Below are 27,708 nucleotides of genomic sequence, written 5' to 3'. Positions count from 1 at the left end.
TTTTAGACGTTTGGAAACATTTTAGACGTTTGGAAAAGTTTTAGACGTTTGGAGAAGTTTTAGACGTTTGGAAAAGTTCTTTGTTTGGAAAAGTTTTAGACGTTTGGAAAAGTTTTTTATGTTTGGAAAAGTTTTAGACGTTTGGAGAAGTTTTTTATGTTTGGAAAAGTTTTAGACGTTTGGAGAACTATTTTATGTTTGGCGAAGTTTTTATGTTTGGAGAAGTTTTAGACATTTGGAGAAGTTCTTTATGTGTGGAAAAGTTTTTTATGTTTGGAAAAGTTTTTTATGTTTGGAAAAGTTTTAGACGTTTGGAGAAGTTTTAGACGTTTGGAAAAGTTCTTTATGTTTGGAAAAGTTTTAGACGTTTGGAAAAGTTTTTTATGTTTGGGAAAGTTTTAGACGTTTGCAGAAGTTTTTTATGTTTGGAGAAGTTTTTATGTTTGGGGAAGTTTTTCATGTTTGGAAAATCTTTAGACGTTTGGAGAAGTTTTAGACGTTTGGAGAAGTTTTAGACATTTGGAGAAGTTCTTTATGTTTGGAGAAGTTTTTTATGTTTGGAAAAGTTTTAGACGTTTGGAAAAGTTTTAGATGTCTGGAGAAGTTATTTATGTTTGGAGAATTTTTAGACGTTTGGAAAAGTTTTTAATGTTTGGAGAAGTTTTTAATGTTTGGAGTAGTTTTTAATGTTTGGAGTAGTTTTAGTGGTTTGGTGAAGTTTTAGACGTTTGGAAACATTTTAGACGTTTGGAATAGTTTTAGACGTTTGGAGAAGTTTTAGACATTTGGAGAAGTTCTTTATGTTTGGAGAAGTTTTTTATGTTTGGAAAAGTTTTAGATGTTTGGAGAAGTTCTTTATGTTTGGAAAAGTTTGATGTTTGGAGAAGTTTTTTATTTTTGGAGAAGTTTTTTATGTTTGGAAAAGTTTTAGACGTTTGGAGAAGTTTTTTATGTTTGGAGAAGTTTTAGACGTTTGGAAAAGTTTTAGACATTTGGAGAAGTTTTTTATGTTTGGAACTGTTTTAGACGTTTGGAGACGTTTTTTATGTTTGGAGAAGTTTTTTATGTTTGGAGAAGTTTTAGACATTTGGAGAAGTTTTTTATGTTTGGAGAAGTTTTAGACGTTTGGAGAAGTTCTTTATGTGTGGAAAAGTTTTTAATGTTTGGAGTAGTTTTAGTGGTTTGGTGAAGTTTTAGACGTTTGGAAAAGTTTTAGACGTTTGGAGAAGTTTTAGACGTTTGGAAAAGTTCTTTATGTTTGGAAAAGTTTTAGACGTTTGGAAAAGTTTTTTATGTTTGGAAAAGTTTTAGACGTTTGGAGAAGTTTTTTATGTTTGGAAAAGTTTTAGACGTTTGGAGAAGTTTTTTTATGTTTGGAGAAGTTTTTTATGTTTGGAAAAGTTTTAGACGTTTGGAGAAGTTTTTTATGTTTGGAAAAGTTTTAGACGTTTGGAAAAGTTCTTTATGTTTGGAAAAGTTTTTTATGTTTGGAGAAGTTTTTTATGTTTGGAAAAGTTGTAGACGTTTGGAGAAGTTTTTTATGTTTGGAAAAGTTTGACGTTTGGAGAAGTTTTTTTACGTTTGGAGAAGTTTTTTATGTTTGGAAAAGTTTTAGACGTTTGGAGAAGTTTTTTATGTTTGGAAAAGTTTTAGACGTTTGGAGAAGTTTTTTATGTTTGGAAAAGTTTTAGACGTTTGGAGAAGTTCTCTATGTTTGGAAAAGTTCTTTATGTTTGGAAAAGTTTTAGATGTTTGGAGAAGTTTTAGACGTTTGGAAAAGTTCTTTATGTTTGGAAAAGTTTTAGACGTTTGGAAAAGTTTTTTATGTTTGGGAACGTTTTAGACGTTTGGAGAACTATTTTATGTTTGGAGAAGTTTTTATGTTTGGAGAAGTTTTAGACGTTTGGAGAAGTTCTTTGTGTGGAAAAGTTTTTTATGTTTGGAGAAGTTTTTTATGTTTGGAAAATTTTTAGACGTTTGGAGAAATTTTAGACGTTTGGAAAAGTTCTTTATTTTTGGAAAAGTTTTTTATGTTTGGAGAAGTTTTTTATGTTTGGAGAAGTTTTAGACGTTTGGAAAAGTTCTTTATGTTTGGAAAAGTTTTAGACGTTTGGAAAAGTTTTTTGTTTGGGAACGTTTTAGACGTTTGGAGAACTATTTTATGTTTGGAGAAGTTTTTATGTTTGGAGAAGTTTTAGACGTTTGGAGAAGTTCTTTGTGTGGAAAAGTTTTTTATGTTTGGAGAAGTTCTTTATGTTTGGAGAAGTTTTTTATGTTTGGAAAAGTTTTAGACGTTTGGAAAAGTTTTTTATGTTTGGGAAAGTTTTAGACGTTTGGAGAACTATTTTATGTTTGGAGAAGTTTTTATGTTTGGAAAAGTTCTTTATGTTTGGAAAAGTTTTTTATGTTTGGAAAAGTTTTTTATGTTTGGAAAAGTTTTAGACATTTGGAGAAATTTTTTTATGTTTGGAGAAGTTTTAGACATTTGGAGAAGTTTTTTATGTTTGGAAATGTTTTAGACGTTTGGAGAAGTTTTTTAATGTTTGGAGAAGTTTGTTATGTTTGGAAAAGTTTTAGACGTTTGGAAAAGTTTTTTATGTTTGGGAAAGTTTTAGACGTTTGGAGAAGTTTTAGACGTTTGGAAAAGTTTTAGACGTTTGGAGAAGTTTTAGACATTTGGAAAAGTTCTTTATGTTTGGAGAAGTTCTTTATGTTTGGAAAAGTTTGATGTTTGGAGAAGTTTTTTATGTTTGGGAACGTTTTAGACGTTTGGAGAACTATTTTATGTTTGGAGAAGTTTTTATGTTTGGAGAAGTTTTAGACGTTTGGAGAAGTTCTTTATGTGTGGAAAAGTTTTTAATGTTTGGAGTAGTTTTAGTGGTTTGGTGAAGTTTTAGACGTTTGGAAAAGTTTTAGACGTTTGGAGAAGTTTTAGACATTTGGAAAAGTTCTTTATGTTTGGAGAAGTTTTTTATGTTTGGAGAAATTTTTTTATGTTTGGAAAAGTTTTAGACGTTTGGAGAAGTTTTTTATGTTTGGAGAAGTTTTAGACGTTTGGAGAAGTTTTAGACGTTTGGAAAAGTTCTTTATGTTTGGAAAAGTTTTAGACGTTTGGAAAAGTTTTTTATGTTTGGAAAAGTTTTAGACGTTTGGAGAAGTTTTTTATGTTTGGAAAAGTTTTAGACGTTTGGAGAAGTTTTTTTATGTTTGGAGAAGTTTTTTATGTTTGGAAAAGTTTTAGACGTTTGGAGAAGTTTTTTATGTTTGGAAAAGTTTTAGACGTTTGGAAAAGTTCTTTATGTTTGGAAAAGTTTTTTATGTTTGGAGAAGTTTTTTATGTTTGGAAAAGTTGTAGACGTTTGGAGAAGTTTTTTATGTTTGGAAAAGTTTGACGTTTGGAGAAGTTTTTTTACGTTTGGAGAAGTTTTTTATGTTTGGAAAAGTTTTAGACGTTTGGAGAAGTTTTTTATGTTTGGAAAAGTTTTAGACGTTTGGAGAAGTTTTTTATGTTTGGAAAAGTTTTAGACGTTTGGAGAAGTTCTCTATGTTTGGAAAAGTTCTTTATGTTTGGAAAAGTTTTAGATGTTTGGAGAAGTTTTAGACGTTTGGAAAAGTTCTTTATGTTTGGAAAAGTTTTAGACGTTTGGAAAAGTTTTTTATGTTTGGGAACGTTTTAGACGTTTGGAGAACTATTTTATGTTTGGAGAAGTTTTTATGTTTGGAGAAGTTTTAGACGTTTGGAGAAGTTCTTTGTGTGGAAAAGTTTTTTATGTTTGGAGAAGTTTTTTATGTTTGGAAAATTTTTAGACGTTTGGAGAAGTTTTAGACGTTTGGAAAAGTTCTTTATTTTTGGAAAAGTTTTTTATGTTTGGAGAAGTTTTTTATGTTTGGAGAAGTTTTAGACGTTTGGAAAAGTTCTTTATGTTTGGAAAAGTTTTAGACGTTTGGAAAAGTTTTTTGTTTGGGAACGTTTTAGACGTTTGGAGAACTATTTTATGTTTGGAGAAGTTTTTATGTTTGGAGAAGTTTTAGACGTTTGGAGAAGTTCTTTGTGTGGAAAAGTTTTTTATGTTTGGAGAAGTTCTTTATGTTTGGAGAAGTTTTTTATGTTTGGAAAAGTTTTAGACGTTTGGAAAAGTTTTTTATGTTTGGGAAAGTTTTAGACGTTTGGAGAACTATTTTATGTTTGGAGAAGTTTTTATGTTTGGAAAAGTTCTTTATGTTTGGAAAAGTTTTTTATGTTTGGAAAAGTTTTTTATGTTTGGAAAAGTTTTAGACATTTGGAGAAATTTTTTTATGTTTGGAGAAGTTTTAGACATTTGGAGAAGTTTTTTATGTTTGGAAATGTTTTAGACGTTTGGAGAAGTTTTTTAATGTTTGGAGAAGTTTGTTATGTTTGGAAAAGTTTTAGACGTTTGGAGAAGTTTTTTATGTTTGGAGAAGTTTTAGACGTTTGGAGAAGTTTTAGACGTTTGGAAAAGTTTTTAATGTTTGGAGAAGTTTTTAATATTTGGAGTAGTTTTAGTGTTTTGGTGAAGTTTTAGACGTTTGGAAACGTTTTAGACGTTTGGAAAAGTTTTAGACGTTTGGAGAAGTTTTAGACGTTTGGAGAAGTTTTAGACATTTGGAGAAGTTCTTTATGTTTGGAGAAGTTTTTTATGTTTGGAAAAGTTTTAGACGTTTGGAAAAGTTTTAGATGTCTGGAGAAGTTATTTATGTTTGGAGAAGTTTTAGACGTTTGGAAAAGTTTTTAATGTTTGGAGAAGTTTTTAATGTTTGGAGTAGTTTTAGTGGTTTGGTGAAGTTTTAGACGTTTGGAAACATTTTAGACGTTTGGAAAAGTTTTAGACTTTTGGAGAAGTTTTAGACATTTGGAGAAGTTCTTTATGTTTGGAGAAGTTTTTTATGTTTGGAAAAGTTTTAGATGTTTGGAGAAGTTCTTTATGTTTGGAAAAGTTTTTTATGTTTGGAAAAGTTTTTTATGTTTGGAAAAGTTTTAGACGTTTGGAGAAGTTTTAGACATTTGGAGAAGTTTTTTATGTTTGGAGAAGTTTTTTATGTTTGGAAAAGTTTTAGACGTTTGGAAAAGTTTTTTATGTTTGGAAAAGTTTTAGACGTTTGGAGAAGTTTTTTTTTATGTTTGGAGAAGTTTTAGACGTTTGGAGAAGTTTTAGACGTTTGGAGAAGTTTTTTATGTTTGGAAAAGTTTTAGACGTTTGGAGAAGTTTTAGACGTTTGGAGAAGTATTTCATGTTTAGAGAAGTTTTAGAAGCTGTGGAAGTTTTGTTTTGGCGTGATTCTGAGAGTTGTGTGATGGTCAGAAAAGCATGATGAAGTGACTGTTTTGAACCATGCTGTTTTCACTCAGCAGAAACGTTGGTGATGCACACAGCTGGGTTCTTCCACCGTTCATCCTCAGGTCTCATGGCAGGAGATTTTAATCTGATGGAGGGAATAGATGAAGACCAGAACTCCCCTCCAGAATGAGGATAGAAGGGATCCGCAACAAACAGCATTGTGTGGATGTTATCAGGAAAATAAGCTTCAGAAGTTGCTGCTGATGTCTGGACTGAGCTTTCACGTGTTTTATGAGGAGGAAAAACGCTCATTGTAAATGATAATTTATATGAGAAGAAAGATTCAGTTTTTATTCCATGTTTCACTTCACAGGACGAAAATTTTAAGTTTATTTTTTCAGATGCTTCAAAACAAATCTGTGGTTTAAATTGTGTTAATTTAACAGATTAAATTCTGTGGTTTAAATTGTGTTAATTTAACAGATTAAATTCTGTGGTTTAGATTGTGTTAATTTAACAGATTAAATTCTGTGGTTTTGTCTTTTTCATTTTGTTTAATAAATTAATTAAAATACTGCACACGCTTAGAAAGATCTGTTAAGATCTAAAATCAATTTTTAAAAACTTAAAAAACAAAAAATGTTCTTAAAAAACAGAAAACTTTAACTTAATGAAATTCTCAAACAACTGTGCTAAAATGTTTAATAGCAAATTTAGTGTTTTTAGTTTTTTAAACTGAAAAGAGGAAAAAGATGAAAACCTGCATTAGTTTGATTTAAAAGCTCCTCTCTGTGGATTCTCTCTGTTTGGTTAGAAGACAAGTCTAATTAAATAGAAATACAATTTTTACACATCAGAACTTTTAATCATAGATAATTTTTAAATTTTGATGTATCACTAAGGCATTTTTCAGACTAAAAACAGAACCGTCTTTAGGCCAGAAGGACTCAATTAAAACAATGATTTTATGCAGAAAAAAACATCCTGCAGCATTTATGTTATGTTAAAATTTCCACAGTAAAACATATTTTTCCCTTTTTAAAAGGCAAGTTTATTTGTATAGCACCTTTCATGTACAAGACAATTCAAAGTGCTTTACATAAAACATTACAAGCATTACAGAAAAAAGCATAAAAGAAAATACAAATAACAAAATCATAATAAAATTATAAATTATATTAAAATAATTAAAAGCAGAATTAATTGAATTAAATAAAAAAAAACATTTAAAGGTTTTATTCGGAATTTATATGGGTATTTTCTTACATCTGATTAGTCGATAATGCTTTGCTTTTATGGTAAATCACAATAAATAAAACTATTATTTTATATTCACACTTCTTTGGAGGTTAAAAACTAACAAAATTATAAATATTATCATATGTCCTTAAAGTTTGACCATAAAATTAATTAAACAAGAGAGTTGAACAAGCCTTATCCGAACTTAAGTTTGATTTTATAAACTGGCTGAAAACTACATCAAAAGATAAAATTTATTTATCTGGATTACTTTCTAAAATAAACATCAGAACAGAATAAATTATTTGAATTTTTTCTGCTGTTTTGTCATTTTATTTGAATTTCTCTGACTGAAATATTTATTTCTCACTCATAATATGCAGCTAAATAGCAGATTTTAAACCCAGTAATGCGGTTTAATTGTAAAATAAATTGTAAACTCAATCCTAATTGTCACTGTAAAATGTAAACGAAGTCCTTGTAATTTGGGCTGCAGATTAAAAGCAAAAGTCGCAGAAATTCATCAGATAAAAAGGAACTTTAAGTGAAGCTTCTCTAGGTGAGTTTTAAGCGACTTTAAACAACGATTTAAACTTGTTTTCGCCTGTAAAAGTTTTCAGCAGCAGGAAGGAACCAAAACCAGGTCCGACCTGAAGACCTCGCTCCATCAAAACCAACTTTCCTCCAAAACGCAGAGAAAAACCAAAGCAGACTCCAGACAGCACACGTTTCCCTACCAGCTCACTAACAGCTCAGCTTTCACTGGTTTCAGAGCCATAACCCACTCTTCCTCCTCTTCCTCCTCCTCTTCCTCCTACACGCTGAAAAAACACGCATTTTCTGCGCCACGCTGTTGCGTTCGGGTTCTGTCGGAAATGTCGCACTTAAAGAAGCGCTGACAGAAAATGTGAACCGATATATGACAAGACTTTCAGCAAAATTCAGCAGTTTTTAATGATTTAAAAAACAGATTTAAGGACAATTCAAAGCATTTAGTGAAAATAATTATTTAAAAACAACGTTTTATTTTAAAGATAAATATATAAAAATATATGTAAATAATATCAATAAATCATTTACAGAGTAATATAATAAATATTTGCATAGATATCATGTAAATATAATATTAATATAAAAGTATATTAATGAGTTTCTGTGTTCTAAGTTTCTATGATGACAAACAAAATGACTGTATCTGTAAAATCCTGCAGCACTTGAAGTCAGCATTACTGCAGACCCCCGTTTCTCTGCACAAACACGGGGGGGGGGGGGGGCTAGAATTAATCCCCGCCCCCCCCCCCCCCCACCGGGCGGCAAGAGAAGGAAAACAGAGAAGGAGGGAGGGGGGCCTCCATCAGCACCTCCATGTCCTGCAGCACGTGCTGCTCCTCTTCCTGCTCCACGTTGTTGACACATAATGTGTCAGGAAAATGATTCATTTTTCCTTTTCATGTATGATTAAAACAAATTATGAAAAAAATATTTACAGTTGAAATAAAAACTTATTTATAGCAAATAAAACGTATTTTAGTTTTGATGCACAAGCAAAAAACAGCAACAATAAACGTTTGTAAAATAATTTATTGAATAAAAGTTCATAACAATGAACTACAACAATGAATAACAACAAAAATCATAACATCCAGTAATATTTCACATTAAACATTTTATCATAACATCCAATAATATTTCACATTAAACATTTTATCATAACATCCAATAATATTTCACATTAAACATTTTATCATAACATCCAATAATATTTCACATTAAACATTTTATCATAACATCCAATAATATTTCATATTAAACATTTTATCATAACATCCAATAATATTTCATATTAAACATTTTATCATAACATCCAATAATATTTCACATTAAACATTTTATCATAACATCCAATATTTCACATTAAACATTTTATCATAACATCCAATAATATTTCACATTAAACATTTTATCATAACATCCAATAATATTTCACATTAAACATTTTATCATAACATCCAATAATATTTCACATTAAACATTTTATCATAACATCCAATAATATTTCATATTAAACATTTTATCATAACATCCAATAATATTTCACATGAAACATGATTTAAATATAAAATGTGAAGTGTGTGTTCCGGCTGCAGGTGTGTGAAGTGGGTCCGGACTGGCCGTGGGACTGGGAGGACTCGGACTGGGAGGACTGGTTGGAAACCAGTGAAAAAGTTTGTGAAAGTGACGTCACTCTCCCACAATGCTCGCGCCCCATAACTCCGCAGCAGCCGAGCAGAGCCAGACGCGCTCAGGCCGCGGATTCTGAAAAACGGCTGGAAAAGTCAGCAGACAAGTCATCCGCGCGCGTGGCGTGGGTCGTGCCACGCGGGATTGTGCTGCGGGGTCCGGGCATGGACGCGGACCGGGACTCTGCGTGACGTGACCAGTGCGCTGCTGGAAAGTTTGCGGTGGGTAAACTGGTCCTTTTTCCCTGTGAGAACGCGGCTGCACGTCCCCGTGCGCGCCTGCGTGGCCTTGAAAAGCAGTTCCCTCTGCGCTCGTGCGGGACGCGCCGTGGCTTCTTGTTTTCCCCGCTGCTGTTTCGTGACACGGTCGCGCGTGGGCTTCGGGTCACGGTGTGTCCCGCGCGCCGCACTTTGTCCGGCGGCCCTCGCGCTTCACGTTTCATGTTGTTTGCAAAGTTTCCAGCGAGCTGCAGCCTCTGAAGCGCGCGCGCCGACGCACGGCGACGTCGCGCGGTGTGCACGCTGCGAGCTGGTGGAAGTTTTCCTGCGTGGGTTTTGGGTCTGTCTGACCGTGGGTCCGTCCAGCGGTTTTCCCCTGAAGCTGAATAACAAGCAGGGTCCCCCAGAGGGGAGGGGGGGGGGGGGGGGGGGGGGGGTTGAGTGGGTTCAGAGTGGGCTTGTTGCCGCGGGGCTTTTCTTGTCATCTGAGTGGAAACGAGCTGATTTCCACGCAGAAGCTTTGATGTTTGTTTTCCTGCAGAGCAAACAGCTGCTGAACTTTGCTCCTTTCAGGTGTTTCCACATCCGGGGATGTTCAGGATTCCTACTTTTATCCACTTTCACGTCATTCCACGCTCCGTGACGTGACGGCCTGTCAGAGAGGACGTCCACAGTGAAATGAAGCCAAAACAAACGGAAATGATTTTCAGAGTTTTACTGAAGTAGTCGGAGGAAAACTGATGATCAGCTTCTCAGAAGTTCTTCTAACTGATCCAGAAGAGACGCTTCGGTTCCTGCGGCCACGCCGGGAACACGACCTGCGCACCTGTCGGCAGGTACAACTGGTCCAGTGGAGGGGAAGAGCTGAAACTGGGACGGCTGACTCTCCGTCTGTGCAGCCTTACGGCTGACTCTCCGTCTGTGCAGCCTTACGGCTGACTCTCCTCTCCGTCTGTGCAGCCTTACGGCTGACTCTCCTCTCCGTCTGTGCAGCCTTACGGCTGACTCTCCTCTCCGTCTGTGCAGCCTTACGGCTGACTCTCCTCTCCGTCTGTGCAGCCTTACGGCTGACTCTCCGTCTGTGCAGCCTTACGGCTGACTCTCCTCTCCGTCTGTGCAGCCTTACGGCTGACTCTCCTCTCCGTCTGTGCAGCCTTACGGCTGACTCTCCTCTCCGTCTGTGCAGCCTTACGGCTGACTCTCCTCTCCGTCTGTGCAGCCTTACGGCTGACTCTCCTCTCCGTCTGTGCAGCCTTACGGCTGACTCTCCTCTCCATCTGTGCAGCCTTACGGCTGACTCTCCTCTCCGTCTGTGCAGCCTTACGGCTGACTCTCCGTCTGTGCAGCCTTACGGCTGACTCTCCTCTCCGTCTGTGCAGCCTTACGGCTGACTCTCCTCTCCGTCTGTGCAGCCTTACGGCTGACTCTCCGTCTGTGCAGCCTTACGGCTGACTCTCCGTCTGCAGACCTCCGCCTTTCGTCCCGGCTTCATGTTTACAAACCCAAGACTTCATGTCCTGAGACGGGAGGTCTTCTCGTAAACACAACTCCTTGCACCTCTGCAGGAGGCAGCAGGAGGCAGCAGGAGGCAGCAGGAGGCAGCAGGAGGCAGCAGGAGGCAGCAGGAGGCTGCAGGAGGCTGCAGGAGGCTGCAGGAGGCAGCAGGAGGCAGCAGGAGGCAGCAGGAGGCTGCAAGATGCTGCAGGAGGCTGCAGCAGGAGGCAGCAGGAGGCTGCAAGATGCTGCAGGAGGCAGCAGGCTGCAGCAGGAGGCAGCAGGAGGCTGCAAGATGCTGCAGGAGGCAGCAGGAGGCAGCAGGAGGCTGCAAGATGCTGCAGGAGGCTGCAGGAGGCAGGCAGCAGGAGGCAGCAGGAGGCTGCAAGATGCTGCAGGAGGCAGCAGGAGGCTGCAGGAGGCTGCAGGAGGCTGCAGGAGGCTGCAAGATGCTGCAGGAGGCAGCAGGAGGCAGCAGGAGGCTGCAGGAGGCTGCAGGAGGCTGCAGGAGGCTGCAGGAGGCTGCAGGAGGCTGCAGGAGGCAGCAGGAGGCAGCAGGAGGCAGCAGGAGGCTGCAGGAGGCTGCAGGAGGCTGCAGGAGGCTGCAGGAGGCAGCAGGAGGCAGCAGGAGGCAGCAGGAGGCAGCAGGAGGCAGCAGGAGGCTGCAGGAGGCTGCAGGAGGCTGCAAGATGCTGCAGGAGGCAGCAGGAGGCAGCAGGAGGCAGCAGGAGGCAGCAGGAGGCTGCAGGAGGCTGCAGGAGGCTGCAGGAGGCTGCAGGAGGCTGCAGGAGGCTGCAGGAGGCAGCAGGAGGCAGCAGGAGGCTGCAGGAGGCTGCAGGAGGCAGCAGGTTCATAGTTCCATCTTCAGGCACCAACATCTTTTTTTTTTTTTGTTTTGCTCCATCAAACTGGCAGCCAGAGAACTGGACCCAGGACTGGTATTTCTGGTGTCTTACTGGGTTTGTGTGTTTGTTGTTTGTTCTCTATGCTGGAGTGTTTACATGTGTGTTTGTTGTTTGTTCTCTATGCTGGAGTGTTTACATGTGTGTTGGCCGTCATGGGACCGGCAGGAGACCAGGTCTATTTGTTTGCAGTATGTGAGGTTTCACACAGTAGCTGCTGGTCCTTCAGGTCACTTTGAGGGAGGGTGGCGGGGCGTCGGATGGGAATACCATGTTCACGTAGAAGGAGGGAGAAACTGCAGCTCATGTCTGCTGGAGCCATGCGCCACATTTATGGTAAAGACAATCTATCAGCTCTTCTACACATGATTGATCAGAAATAAGTTTTCGAACAAGTCATTTCCAGACACTCAATGCTGAGCAGTTGGTAGAAAATCAGCTGCAGCGCTCGTTCAGAATGATGCCATCCTGCTCGCCAATTATTTCAGTTGGTTGGAATTATTAATTTGATCTTAAATATAAATGATCATATGTATTTAAACAGTGTTTCGTTTCTTATAGGCTCCTCTGATACGCATAAAAAAAACAAAGTAAATTAGCTGAAATGGCTAAAAGTGAAATAATTAATTGTAATGCTGGGTAAATTTACTTTGCCTTGATATTCTGGATTCTTGTTTTATTTTTCTATTTATTTTGCATAATTGTTTGTATAACAAAGTTTATATTGGTGGACCAGAAAAGATTTATATTCACTACATTTATCTGGCAGCCATGAAGAAAGATGCTTTTCTGTGTAAAAGACGGATTGAAAACTCACATGAATGTGCAGAGCAGCATCCAGACACACTCCCTACATGCACACATTTACTGTTCAATGCTACATGCGCTAACTCAGAAACGGTACGATGCTACATGCTCTAACTTAAACGGTACGATGCTATATGCTCTAACTTAAACGGTACGATGCTATATGCTCTAACTTAAACGGTACGATGCTATATGCTCTAACTTAAACGGTACGATGCTACATGCTCTAACTCAGAAACGGTACGATGCTACATGCTCTAACTCAAACGGTACGATGCTACATGCTCTAACTCAGAAACGGTACGATGCTACATGCTCCAACTCAGAAACGGTACGATGCTACATGCTCTAACTCAGAAACGGTACGATGCTACATGCTCTAACTTAAACGGTACGATGCTACATGCTCTAACTTAAACGGTACGATGCTACATGCTCTAACTCAGAAACGGTACGATGCTACATGCTCTAACTCAGAAACGGTACGATGCTACATGCTCTAACTCAGAAACGGTACGATGCTACATGCTCCAACTCAGAAACGGTACGATGCTACATGCTCTAACTCAGAAACGGTACGATGCTACATGCTCTAACTTAAACGGTACGATGCTACATGCTTTAACTCAGAAACGGTATGATGCTACATGCTCTAACTCAGAAACGGTACGATGCTACATGCTTTAACTCAGAAACGGTACGATGCTACATGCTCTAACTCAGAAACGGTACGATGCTACATGCTCTAACTCAGAAACGATACGATGCTACATGCTCTAACTCAGAAACGGTACGATGCTACATGCTCTAACTCAGAAACGGTACGATGCTACATGCTTTAACTCAGAAACGGTATGATGCTACATGCTCTAACTCAAACGGTATGATGCTACATGCTCTAACTCAAACGGTACAATGCTACATGCTCTAACTCAAACGGTACGATGCTACATGCTCTAACTCAAACGGTACGATGCTACATGCTCTAACTCAAACGGTACGATGCTACATGCTCTAACTCAGAAACGGTATGATGCTACATGCGCTAACTCAAACGGTACGATGCTACATGCTCTAACTCAGAAACGGTATGATGCTACATGCTCTAACTCAAACGGTACGATGCTACATGCTCTAACTCAAACGGTACGATGCTACATGCTCTAACTCAAACGGTACGATGCTACATGCTCTAACTCAAACGGTACGATGCTACATGCTCTAACTCAGAAACGGTACGATGCTACATGCTCTAACTCAGAAACGGTACGATGCTACATGCTCTAACTCAGAAACGGTACGATGCTACATGCTTTAACTCAGAAACGGTATGATGCTACATGCTCTAACTCAAACGGTATGATGCTACATGCTCTAACTCAAACGGTACGATGCTACATGCTCTAACTCAAACGGTACGAGGCTACATGCTCTAACTCAGAAACGGTATGATGCTACATGCGCTAACTCAAACGGTACAATGCTACATGCTCTAACTCAAACGGTACGATGCTACATGCTCTAACTCAAACGGTACGATGCTACATGCTCTAACTCAGAAACGGTATGATGCTACATGCGCTAACTCAAACGGTACGATGCTACATGCTCTAACTCAGAAACGGTATGACGCTACATGCTCTAACTCAAACGGTACGACTCTACATGCTCTAACTCAAATGGTACGACGCTACATGCTCTAACTCAAACGGTACGACGCTACATGCTCTAACTCAAACGGTACGACGCTACATGCTCTAACTCAAACGGTACGACGCTACATGCTCTAACTCAAACGGTACGACGCTACATGCTCTAACTCAAACGGTACGACGCTACATGCTCTAACTCAAACGGTACGACGCTACATGCTCTAACTCAAACGGTACGACGCTACATGCTCTAACTCAAACGGTACGATGCTACATGCTCACGATGCTACATGCTCTAACTCAAACGGTACGAGGCTACATGCTCACGATGCTACATGCTCTAACTCAAATGGTACGATGCTACATGCTCACGATGCTACATGCTCTAACTCAAACGGTACGATGCTACATGCTCACGATGCTACATGCTCTAACTCAAAAGGTATGATGCTACATGCTCTAACTCAGAAACGGTACGATGCTACATGCTCTAACTCAGAAACGGTACGATGCTACATGCTTTAACTCAGAAACGGTACGAGGCTACATGCTCTAACTCAAACGGTATGATGCTACATGCTCTAACTCAAACGGTATGATGCTACATGCTCTAACTCAAACGGTATGATGCTACATGCTCTAACTCAAACGGTATGATGCTACATGCTCTAACTCAAACGGTACGATGCTACATGCTCTAACTCAAACGGTACGATGCTACATGCTCTAACTCAAACGGTACGATGCTACATGCTCTAACTCAAACGGTACGATGCTACATGCTCTAACTCAAACGGTACGATGCTACATGCTCTAACTCAAACGGTACGAGGCTACATGCTCTAACTCAAACGGTACGAGGCTACATGCTCTAACTCAAACGGTACGAGGCTACATGCTCTAACTCAAACGGTACGAGGCTACATGCTCTAACTCAAACGGTACGAGGCTACATGCTCTAACTCAAACGGTACGAGGCTACATGCTCTAACTCAGAAACGGTATGATGCTACATGCGCTAACAAACGGTACGATGCTACATGCTCCAACTCAGAAACGGTACGATGCTACATGCTCTAACTCAAACGGTACGACGCTACATGCTCACGATGCTACATGCTCTAACTCAAACGGTACGATGCTACATGCTCACGATGCTACATGCTCTAACTCAAAAGGTACGATGCTACATGCTCTAACTCAAACGGTACGATGCTACATGCTCTAACTCAAACGGTACGATGCTACATGCTCACGATGCTACATGCTCTAACTCAAAAGGTACGATGCTACATGCTCTAACTCAAACGGTACGATGCTACATGCTCACGATGCTACATGCTCTAACTCAAACGGTACGATGCTACATGCTCACGATGCTACATGCTCTAACTCAAACGGTACGATGCTACATGCTCACGATGCTACATGCTCTAACTCAAACGGTACGATGCTACATGCTCACGATGCTACATGCTCTAACTCAAACGGTAAGATGCTACATGTTCACGATGCTACATGCTCTAACTCAAAAGGTACGATGCTACATGCTCTTACTCAAACGGTACGATGCTACATGCTCTAACTCAGAAACGGTACGATGCTACATGCTCACGATGCTACATACTCTAACTCAAACGGTACGATGCTACATGCTCACGATGCTACATACTCTAACTCAAACGGTATGATGCTACATGCTGTAATTTAAACGCTACATGCTTGAACCACACGGTGCCACTTTTCCACATGGAGCTTTTTCTGGGAAGATATGCGCAACTGTGGCTTTTCAGCTGTTGCTGATTGGCTGTAGGTTTTCTCTCTCTTTCTGTCTCTCTCTTTTTTCTCAATAACTCTTTACTTTATAGTCATTCTGTTCTTCACCGTTCCATTTTTCTGCACATTGTCCCCGACTTCATACATGCTTTCACCCCAGACAAAGTTTTCAGCCTCCGGGCCGCTTCCAGGCCACTTCCGGGCCGCTTCCCGGCCACTTCCGGGCCACCTCCGGGCCGCTTCCAGGCCACTTCCGGGCCACCTCCGGGCCGCTTCCAGGCCACTTCCGGGCCACCTCCGGGCCGCTTCCAGGCCACTTCCGGGCCACTCCCACCAGGCTGTCTGCTACACATTTATTCAGTCTTTTCTCTGCGTTGGTTTAGGAGGACACTGACATGTACCTAACCTGAGGGTCTGGCTGAGGCGGGAATAGAGAATGTGTTGTTGGACTGAGACAGGACCCACTGCAGATGAAGGCGTAGTCAGGAAGAGCAGGTGGGTTGCAGATATAGTGAAATGAGATGCGTTGCCATGTTGGTCTGTTGCCTGCTGTAATATCATCAGCTAAATGATGACGTTTATCTGGTTGTCCAGGTCTTATACATGAGGAATAGTCCTGGTTTCTGACTTAACCTGTAAAAACGACAGACTTACACATACACACACACACCTGCATCCCATCCCCTAAACTGCAGCTGGATAGCTGCTGAAAGCAGGACGAGGAGTTTTCATCTATTTTGTTTTAATGAGATGAAAAATGGTTCGCTTGTCTCTGATTCAGAACTGTAAGATGACGTCTGCATTTACAACTGTTACTGATTTAGTAAGTTACTGATGCGTGTTGTTACACCTGCAGCCGCGCCAAAAGGGACACACACACCTGCTCCCTATATTGCTTGCAAATAATGAATCGATTCAACATCAAATCAACGTGAATGTTCACATCAGTAACAAAATTCCTTCCAGCGATTTTTTTTTTTTTTTTTTTAAACTGAAGTCGATTTTCTTTAATATTCTCTTCCAACTAAGGCTGCAACGATTTGTCGACAACATCAACAATAAAAACTCATCGACGTGAGATTTCCTTGTCGACGCGTTGCGTTATAAACGTCGTAATGGCTTTGCTAATAAAACACTACTCCAGGCAACTTAACGCCGTTTACCAACCACAGCTTTTCAGACAGTAGAAGAACTCTAACCACTGAGCAAACGAAGCAAAGCACCACAGGAAGTTCTGGGGGCAGTATTGTCCTGCAGCGTCTTTGTTTAAACAACGAAGAAGAAACTGACGGCAGTGCAACCTGTTTCCACAGTTTGGGGATATTTCACGCTAAACAAAGTGTCAAACAGGGGAAATGTGTCGTCTGCCACGCAGAGTCGGCGTACCACGGCAGCACGACAGTCATGATGAGCATCTGGAAGGAAAGCACCCCGGAGTCATGGTTTCCAGCGTTCTGGATGGCAGTTAGCATTAGCTAAAGTTAGCATTAGCTAAAGTTAGCATTAGCGAGTAGCTATGTGCTGTTGTTACCGCTGCCAAAGAGCTTCTGGTTTTACTGCCGTTTATCTTTTTGTGTTCAAGATAACTCAGAAAGTTATGGAGAGATTTTCATGAGACGTTCAGGAGTTGTTAGAAATGTGAAAAGGAAGAAGTGATTTAGTTCTGGTGGTGATCCGGATCACCGTTTGGATTCAGGAATGTTTTAAAGGATTCTCTTGTTTACCTACAAAACAGGATTTTTCAAGATGTAAATAATCATTTCAATGCAATTCTACGGAAATTAAGATGTTAAAATATTTTTGTTTTCCTTTTGAGGGAAATTCTGTCCAGCTTGGCTGTGACAATATAGCTAATTTCAGAATAAATTAGTAGGAAGCTGTTAAGTTTAATATTCTGCTGGTTCAGGAGTCGTTCTGTTAACTTCCTAAAGGACATTATGTTGGGACTGACTGGGAATCAGGGGGACGTTAATGTGATGCAGATGGAGAGAGTGGGGTAAAACATACTGGAACCAGTAAAAAGAGCTGCGTCAGCTGGAAGCTCACATGGTGGGCAGGACACACATAATCGGGACTGATCGAAAAAATTATTTACAGATTATTCGAGTATTAAAATATCGTTAGTTGCAGCTCTACATCCAACAGATATGTAATCGACCAATCAGAGAAGGCGTGTTGACTGATTGTGTACATAGGTTATGCAGCTATGCAGATGGTATTTTCACTGCTGTTTCATTCAGACTTTGTATCATCACATCATCTTCTGATCCCTCGGACGTCCCGAACGGCTTCAGATCCTAGGTTAAACACTGGACTCTGCACTGGAACGGGATGACGCTAGCGTCTCTCTGCGTCTCCTCTTCGCAGCATCAGCTCGCTGCCGTTCTTGGTGTCCTTCGACAGAAACGTGGATAATTCAGCTCTGAATAATTCGCAGTTTAGTCGTCATACACATGCAGCTAACGGTGCTTTCTCTAAATCACACTTTGCTGGTGTTTGTTGCTGTTTTCTTGTTTAATTTAGTAAACAGATGTGATGTGTCATTTATAAACAAGCTGCCAATCGTTGCTCCGTGCGATCACCGTGTGGAAGTTATTGATCAGCTAGCGGGGCGCGTGGGAAACGCAGAGCATCTGCAGGCAATGATTGTTACGGAAGTGAAATTCTCCTTCCGGTCTGACTTGTGTCACGGCTTCCCGCGTGTTGTTCGACCAGCTGCAGCTTCAGGTGGAACTGAGAGCAGCTTCTGCTTGACGTGTCAGACGGATTCCTCCTCCGGGCCAGGGAGCGGACCGCGGGCCCGTCTGGAAGCCGGCTTTCCTCAGGAGACATGTCAGGTTTCTGCTGGTGTTCAGGGGGATTTCTAACATTCAGCATGTCGTCGTGTCGCTCCGAAGAAGGCTTTATGAGAAGTGTTGCTTGTTTAGTTGCCATAACGACCAACCTGAATAAACTTTGTGGACTGTGTCAGTTTTCATGTTGGCAGACACTCGTTCTGGACGCCGCAGGCGCTGCGCGGGCGATTAATTATATTATTGCGATTAATTGTAAAATAATGGACTCCGACAGGCAGGAAAAACTTTTTTCTTTAAAGCTTAAATAGAAATTGAAATGATAGAAAATCAGTTCAGATGGATCCGGAAGAGCAGGTTCTTCTGGCATCGTTAGATTTATTCTGGAACATTTCAGATCTTCCTGTGGGATATTGGCTAAATCTGCCAATGGAGACGAAAGTCTTCTCTGGGCTTTTCCCAGATCACATCGTGTTTTATTAGATAAAATCAGAAGGAAAAAAAATCCTGCAGGAACCTTCCTGTTATCATCTTTAGACGGGAGAACAGCGGTGCTGCAGGAACACGCCTGAATCATGTCAGAAAGCTGGGACTCAGCTCTGCGTGTTTTACAGTAACATGCCTGAAACTCCACCGACACGTGACGGGCGTTTCAAGTCAGTGGATGAAACTAAACCAGATCCAAGAGGCAGAGAGAGAGTCGCCGAATCACTCGTTCTCTTCTTTAGTTGTAGCAACAGGTGATCTCTGATGATCTGGGGATCTCTGTAGGAGCCTAAACACAATTTTTTGTACGAAGAATTTAAGTTGTGAATATCGGCACTTTGTGTTTGTTTTTGATGTATTTGTCATGTCATTTAATTTTTATTTGAACTGAAGATAACTTGTTTAGACTAGTTAATTTAATGTAAGAATGGTCGGCAGCTTAAGAGAGGATACTGTGGCTCTACCTTGATTTGCATATTAGATTGGCTTGGCACCAAGTGGCAACCTCCGGCGGTAACAAGTGAAGCCTATGCAGAAGTGCATAAAGCTGCAGTTCCCCCTTCATCCACTAGAGGCTGCAAAACAGAGCAAATCCCCATAGACTCCCATGTTAAAAAGACCAACTTCACAGCAGAAATAAACATGTTTACTGCCTGGTTCAAAAATCCATTTTAGGTTTAATAGGTCAGGTTTACCTTCATGACAACTGTGGGGGGAGTGAATTTTTTTCTAACTCGCCCGTTTAAAAGTAATTTAATCTTGAAGTTCGGCATGCTTGGGGGCGTGTCCTTTTGATTGACAGGTTCCCAATCTCCTGCATCAAGTCAGAAGAACGTAGAACAACCGCGGTTTTTAGCCGGTTAACAACGTGACTTAGCTTTAGCCCGCTTACCTCCGTTAGCTGGTTAGTTCCTGTTATCTCCGGGTTAGCTTGGTTAGCTCTATGTCAATCATCCACCATGACGCTCACAGCCCCCCTCTCAGCTCCACCTCTTTGTCCATATTTGTGTTTTCCGGGTGAGACGATGGTGATGGTAGGAACCACCCACCGAGCTTCAATTCAGGTCTTCAGAAACCTACGAGTGACGTCACGGAGGCTCCGCCCATCTCTTTATATAGTCGATGCTTGCCAGGCAGTGGGTGAGTGACTGTAATTACCGGGGCAGACAGACAGAGACAAGTGTGGAGGAGAGCCACACAGTTTTTTGACCTCTCATTCTCATTTTTTAAAAAAATTTCTTCTCATTTCATTTTTTAATTTTGTTTTTCATACTTTCAAACTGCTGAACAAATTGTTGTCTAAGTTTTAAGCAAACAATTCAACTGAATCCTGTGGATTCTGTGGAATATATATACATATATATACATATATATATGTATATATATATAAATATATATTTTGGCTTTTTTGGTGTGGATTACGAGGGATTGGAGCGTCAAACTAAGGCTTTCTTAAGGACACTACATTAGTCAAAAAAACTTGCTCTTCAAGGAATAATGAACAGCCTGAAACACTCAGAAAAGGTGGAATTAAACAAGGAAAAAAGGACGGAACTCTGCTGCCCTATGACAGGTGTTAATTGCAAGCAGTCTACGGAGGACAAAATGACCAAAATATGTGAGTAAATAATTAAGGATCGTTTTTTTATTGAAGGACAAAGTGGAACACATTTTTTGGGTGTTAACCTGCTTAGTGTTTTGACATTTTTGTGCATAACACGGGAAACTTTTGCTCGTCATGGAGGAGCAGGACATTGGAAAACGTACAGTAAAAATGACGGAAAAGGCTCTAGGAGAATGCATAACTAAACAAATCCAAGCACGGAGGTACAAGCTATCACAGTTAACTGGCTTAATGAACCATATTGAACAATTAATGGAAAATGATGAAAATGTTGATAAGCTTTGTGTTGACTTCAATGGCTTGCATCAGGAGTTTTCGGACATAAATTCAGAGTTGGAGAAATTAATGAGTGAGGAAGAATTTGTGGCTGATCAAAGGAGCTGGTTTGATCCAAAGAATAAAATAATAAATGATTTCTTCTGGAAGAGTGAGAAATGAATGAAGGATGTATTGGAAAGTGCTGTTAAGGCTGAAGAATGTGATAAACAGGTATCACCTGCAGATTCAAGGTCTGCCTCTTCAAAGTTGACTGTCAAACGTCACAGCAGGTCTACCTCGCAATGTGGGAGCACAGTCTCAACATCGTCTTCAGTCAGATTAAAGGCAGAAATAGAGCGGGCATTGTTAAAAGCTAAGGCAGGGGCTTTGCAGGAAAAGTTAGCCATTGAACAGGAAGAGGCAGAGTTTGAAGCCCAGCAAAAGAAAATAGAGGGTGCAATAAAGGCTAGAAAGGAAATGCATGCAATGCAGACTGCCCTTGCTGAATCTGATGCAAAGATGGAAGTTTTGCAAAAATACAAGTATGTTCAAGAAGTGGATAGTATCATTGCAACTGAAGGTGAACGGTCAGGCAAAAAACATAATATTCAACAAATATCACAGCACAGCTTATCAGTTCTGGATTTTAAACTTAATTCTCCTCCAGTAGATATAAAAAGGGCCATATCTACCCCAAACACAGAAAATAAAGATCAAGTAGGACCAGCGCTTGGTGAACTATCTAAAGCCATCTCCGTACAAGCTAACATCACGGAGTATCTTGTGAAGAACCACAAAGCGGCACTACTTCCGGATCTCACCATTCCAACCTTTAACGGTGACCCATTGAAGTATAACTCCTTCATCAGAGCCATTGAACATGGAGTTGAAAGCCGTGTTGGTGATCGCCTGCAATTTTTGCTTCAGTACACAAGTGGACAACCACACGAGCTGGTTAAAAGCTGTATTCATATGGATTCTTCTGCAGGTTATGCCAAAGCAAAATGGATGTTGAAGGAGTTCTTTGGTGATGATTTCAAGATAGCAGAAGCCTACATAAAGGAGGCTTTGGATTGGCAGACAATTAAGTCTGAAGATGGTGTTGCTCTTCAGTCTTTTGCGTTGTTTCTTACGGGTTGCTCCAACTCAATGAAAGATATTCACTACATGGAAGACCTGGACAACACTGCTAATATAAAAGCATTAGCAAACAAGCTTCCATACAAGCTTAAAGAATCTTGGCGAAAATCTGCCTGTGACCTGCAAGAAAGAAGAGAGTAAAGTTCAAGGACTTTGTCGATTTTGTCAACCAGCAAGTTAGGTATCTTTTGCACCCACTCTATGGAGACATAAAGGATACTAGCATAAGTACAAAAGATGCCGCGCGATGCTAGCAGTGAGCCATGTAGCTTTTGCAATGGAGCACAGCACAACCTCACAGTTTGCAAAAAATTCAAGAGCATGCAGCACAAAGACAAGATCAATTTCTTAAAAACTAAAGGTATGTGTTTTGCATGTCTGAAACATGGTCATATGAGTAGCAACTGTAAGCAGAAGCTTCAATGTCAAGAATGCTCCAAGTTTCATCCCACACTGCTACACATAATCAATAAGGACTTAAGAGATGAAACAGAAAGGAAAAGTTGTGAACAGCAATATGTATCAAGTGCCTTTGTGCAAACAACTGAAGCAGTGGATGTCACTGGGGTCGGTAAGGATGATTGTGTTCTTTAGATCATTCCAGTGTGTGTCAAGGCAAGAAAGGGAACCAAAACAGTGATAACATATGCATTTTTGGATCCAGGCAGCTCAGCTACCTTTGCTACAGAGTCACTGATAAACCAGCTGAATATGAATGGGCGTAATGTCTGCATCTCATTACATACCATTGGAAATGAATCAGTCGTGAACACGTGTTGTCACAGATCTGGAAGTCAGCAGTCTGGAGGCAGACCAGTTTATTGAACTTTCAGAAGTGTATTCGCAGAGGAGCATTCCTGTAACTAAGGACAACATTCCCCTTCAAAAGGATGTTAAGTGGCCTCATCTAAAGGAGGTGTGGATTCCGACTGTCCAAGCGGAAGTTGGATTGCTAATTGGGGCCAATGTTCCCAAGGCAATGGAGCCACTGCAAGTGGTCAGTAGCAAGGACACTGGACCATATGCAGTAAAAACTTTATTAGGCTGGACGGTGAATGGACCTCTTAGAGGTGGAAGCACCACACCTGAAACAAACAATCTGATAGGAATAACTGCAAACAGCATCTTAGTGGCTAAGCTAGAAGAGCTCTGGCATTTGCAGTTTAAGCAGGACTTTCCTGATGCTGGACAAAATGAGGACATTGAGATGTCGAAGGATGACCATCAGTTTCTAAGGATGGTGTCGCAATCTGCTACACTGAAGGACGGTCACTACAGCGTTTGTTTACCAGTGAGGAAAAAACCACTGTGCATGCCAAACAACAGAGCAATGCGCATTAAACTTGAAGAAAAGATTCTCAAAGGATATCAAGTTTTACAAGGAATATGTTGCCTTCATAGATAATCTTCTTAAGAAAGGCTATGCAGTGAAGGCTTGATGCTTCCGAACATGAGCCTCCTGAGGGACAAACGTGGTATCTGCCTCACCATGGAGTCAGACATCCAACAAAGCAGAAGCTGCGTGTTGTGTTCGATTGTGGAGCAAGCTTCAGAAGAACATCCTTGAACCAGGAGCTCCTGCAGGGACCGGATTTAACGAGTTCATTAGGGGGAGTCCTCCTGAGGTTCCGGCAGGAGCCTGTGGCAGCCATGGCTGATGTGGAGGCCATGTTCCACCAAGTAAGAGTCAGCAGTGAAGACACAAATCTCCTCAGGTTTCTGTGGTGGCCTGACGGTAACTATGACCAGGACCTTGTCGAGCATAAGATGTTGGTTCACATTTTTGGTGCAACATCATCTCCAAGTGTTGCAACCTTTGTGCTTCAGAAGTGTGCAACCGATTTTGCAAACAAATTTGGTCAGGACGTGGCTAAAACAGTACAGAACAATTACTATGTGGATGACTGTCTTAAGTCATATGTTGATGAAGATACAGCTGTAACCCTTTGTACTGGATTGAGAGATATGTTGGCAAAGGGTGGATTTCGACTGACAAAGGGGTCAAGTAACAGCAGACAGTTCCTCAACTCTATTCCAGAGAAGGAAAGAGCACAAGGATTTCAGGATTTGTATTTGTATCCTGTTGGCTTCATCTGGTCGTGATCTCCAGCTCTCGCTTGAGCGATTTGCTGCTGAGTGTGAAGCGGCCGGGATGAGAATCAGCACCTCCAAATCTGAGACCATGGTCCTCAGCCGGAATAGGGTGGATTGCCCTCTCCGGGTCGGGAGTCAGGTCCGGCCTCAAGTGGAGGAGTTTAAATATCTCAGGGTCTTGTTCACGAGTGAGGGTAGGATGGAGCGTGAGATGGACAGACGGATCGGTGCGGCGTCTGCAGTAATGCGGACTCTGCGCCGGTCTGTCGTGGTGAAGAAGGAGCTGAGCCAGAAGGCGAAGCTCTCCATTTACCAGTCGATCTACGTTCCTACCCTCACCTATGGTCATGAGCTGTGGGTCGTGACCGAAAGAAGGAGATCTCGTATACAGGCGGCTGAAATGAGTTTCCTCCGCAGGGTGGCCGGGCTCTCCCTTAGAGATAGGGTGAGGAGCTCGGTCATCCGGGAGGGGCTCAGAGTAGAGCCGCTGCTCCTTCGCATCGAGAGGAACCAGTTGAGGTGGCTCGGGCATCTGGTCAGGATGCCTCCTGGACCTCCCTGGTGAGGTGTTCCAGGCACGTCCCTCTGGGAGGAGACCCCGGGGAAGACCCAGGACACGCTGGAGGGATTATATCTCTCGGCTGGCCTGGGAACGCCTCAGGATCCCCCCGCAGAGTTGGTAAATGTGGCTGGGGAGAGGGAAGTCTGGGCTTCCCTGCTTAGGCTGCTGCCCCCGCGACCCGACCCCGGATAAGCGGCAGAAGATGGATGGATGGATGGATATTTGGATGAAGACATCTTACTAGTGGAAAGAGCACTGGGCATCCAATGGTGTGCCGAGTTGGATCAGTTCAGGTTCAAGATCAACCTCAAAGATCGACCACTTACAAGGAGAGGTCTGCTTTCCCTCCTTAGTTCCATTTTTGACCCATTAGGCTTTCTCGCTCCAGTGATACTCCCTGCAAAAAAAATCTTGCAGGATTTATGTCGACAGAAAGTCAGCTGGGATGAAACACTGCCAGACAGTGTTGTTAAAAGCTGGAAAAGGTGGATCTCAAGACTATTTTGGCCCTTTTCAGGTTAAAAGGGGAAGAGGACAAGTAAAGAGATATAACGTTATCTTTACCTGTCTCGCCATTCGAGCTGTTCATCTAGAAATGGCATCTTCATTAGACACGGATGCATGTCTCAACGCAATCAGAAGATTTCTCACCAGACGAGGACAGATCAGAGAAATGTATTCTGACAACAGAACCAACTTCCGGTCAGCTGATGGTGAGCTAAAGAAGTTGATCAAGGAATGGAACACCAGCAAGATTGAGACACACTTGCAACAGAAAGGTGTTCAATGGTGTTTTAATCCACCAGCAGGTTCTCACCACGGAGGACGTTGGGAACATTAATCGGTTCAGTAAGAAAGATCCTCAATATCACAGTAAAGGAGCAACTTTTGGATGAAGAAGGTCTCCACACCTTGCTTTGTGAGGCAGAAGCAATCATAAACAGCAGGCCCATCACAAAGGCATCACCAGACCTCCATGATCTAGAGGCCTAAAGATGACCAATACGTTACTCGCAGATGGAAACAGGTTCAATATCTGGCAGATATCTTCTGGAAATGCTGGTGCAATGAATATCTCACAGCTTCAAGAACGTCAGCGATGGACTAAACCTGCAAGAAACTGTCTGTGGATGATACATTACCCAGAAATTCATGGCCACTTGGGAGAATTGTGGAGACATTTCCTGACAAAAATGGCTTTGTTCATCAGGTGAAAGTGAAGACTAAAACCAACGAGCTCTGTCGCCCAATAACAAAGCTCTGTCTTCTTCAGGAATCAGAAGATACTTGAAGATAAGTTATGAAGCAAGTATCCCGTTTCACTCAGGGTGAAGATTAAGAGTCAAGACCTAAGAGACTGTTTATGTATATGTAACATTATTTAGGCTCCTTTGAATTAAGTTACACATTTTTTGAGTAATTGTTACAAGGACATTGATAACAATTAGGGGCTGGTAATGTAGGAGCCTAAATACAATTTTTTGTACGAAGAATTTAAGTTGTGAATATCGGCACTTTGTGTTTGTTTTTGATGTGTTTGGAATGTATGTCATTTAATTTTTATTTGAACTGAAGATAACTTGTTTAGACTAGTTAATTTAATGTAAGAATAGCAGCTGCTTAAGCTGTGGCTCTACCTTGATTTGCATATTAGATTGGCTTGCCAGGCAGTGGGTGAGTGACTGTAATTACCGGGGCAGACAGACAGAGACAAGTGTGGAGAGACTAGTTTGACCTCTCATTCTCTCGTTTTATTTCCTCTCATTTAATTTTTTTATTTTGTTTTTCATACTTTCATACTGCTGAACAAATTGTTGTCTAAGCTTCAAGTAAAACTATTCAACTGAATCCCATGTGGAGTTTTTTTTTTTTTTGGTGGTTTTTTTTTGTGGCTTTTTTGGTGTGGAGCGTCAAACTAAGGCTTTCTTAAGGACACTACAATCTCTGATCTGGTGATGTCTGATGATCTCTGATGATCTGGTGATTTCTGATGATCTGGTGATTTCTGATGATCTCTGATGATCTGGTGATTTCTGATGATCTGGTGATTTCTGATCTCTGATGATCTGGTGATATTTGATGATCTCTGATGATCTGGTGATTTCTTATGATCTGGTGATTTCTGATGATCTCTGATGATCTGGTGATTTCTGATCTCTGATGATTTGGTGATTTCTGATGATCTGGTGATTTCTGATGATCTCTGATGATCTGGTGATTTCTGATCTGGTGATTTCTGATGATCTCTGATCTGGTGATATCTGATGATCTCTGATGATCTGGTGATTTCTGATGATCTGGTGATTTCTGATGATCTCTGATGATCTGGTGATATTTGATCTCTGATGATCTGGTAATTTCTGATGATCTGGTGATTTCTGATGATCTGGTGATATCTGATGATCTCTGATGATCTGGTGATTTCTGATCTGGTGATTTCTGATGATCTCTGATGATCTGGTGATATTTGATGATCTCTGATGATCTGGTGATTTCTGATGATCTCTGATGATCTGGTGATTTCTGATCTGGTGATTTCTGATGATCTCTGATGATCTGGTGATATTTGATGATCTCTGATGATCTGGTGATTTCTGATGATCTCTGATGATCTGGTGATATTTGATGATTTCTGATGATCTGGTGATTTCTGATCTCTGATGATCTGGTGATATCTGATGATCTCTGATGATCTGGTGATGTCTGATGATCTCTGATCTGTTGATCTCTGAAGATCTGATGATTCTATTCCATTCTACAGTCATTTAGCAGATGCTTTTCTCCAAAGCGACTTACATATGAGTGAGAACAACACAAGCAGGAAATCAAACATGAGAGGACATCATAGGAAGGCACTAGTGGACTGTCTGATGATCATCCCGCTCAAACTTCTCTCGCTCCGTCAGTTTTCTGTGCAGCCGGAGCGAGGCTGGAAGTCCGCTCACACTGCTGTGGTCTGAGGAAGCCACGTGGAAGAAATGCTGACTAAATTAAAAATACTCCGACAAGTGAGTGGATTCAGATGTTCGATAAATGACTTGATGTGTCACAGCATTTCATGCATCGCTGTCCGGTCACCTCAGTGGGCAAAGCTGGATGTTACAAGGAAAAGCCAGTCAGTGAATG

The 27,708-nt window shown here is 41.1% G+C and overlaps 1 protein-coding gene across 2 annotated transcripts in view; it reads left to right on the top strand.

Moving 5' to 3' along the window:
- Positions 1–8,820: 8,820 nt before the first annotated feature.
- The window catches only part of plagl2 (pleiomorphic adenoma gene-like 2), a gene marked incomplete at its 3' end in the record, with an annotated part of 116,612 nt that continues 97,724 nt past the window's right edge, over positions 8,821–27,708 (top strand). Inside the window, exon 1 of one of the 2 annotated variants that reach the window (XM_079238408.1) lies at positions 8,821–8,998. Of the gene's footprint in view, positions 8,999–16,082; positions 16,122–27,708 lie in introns of those variants that run through there. The other variant, XM_079238409.1, reaches the window with a different exon arrangement.

The sequence above is a fragment of the Telmatherina bonti genome, assembly GCF_933228915.1.
Source record: "Telmatherina bonti genome assembly, chromosome: 4".
Taxonomy (NCBI): domain Eukaryota; kingdom Metazoa; phylum Chordata; class Actinopteri; order Atheriniformes; family Telmatherinidae; genus Telmatherina; species Telmatherina bonti.
Note: the sequence above shows the minus strand (reverse complement) of the source record. Positions and strands in the feature narration are given on the sequence as shown.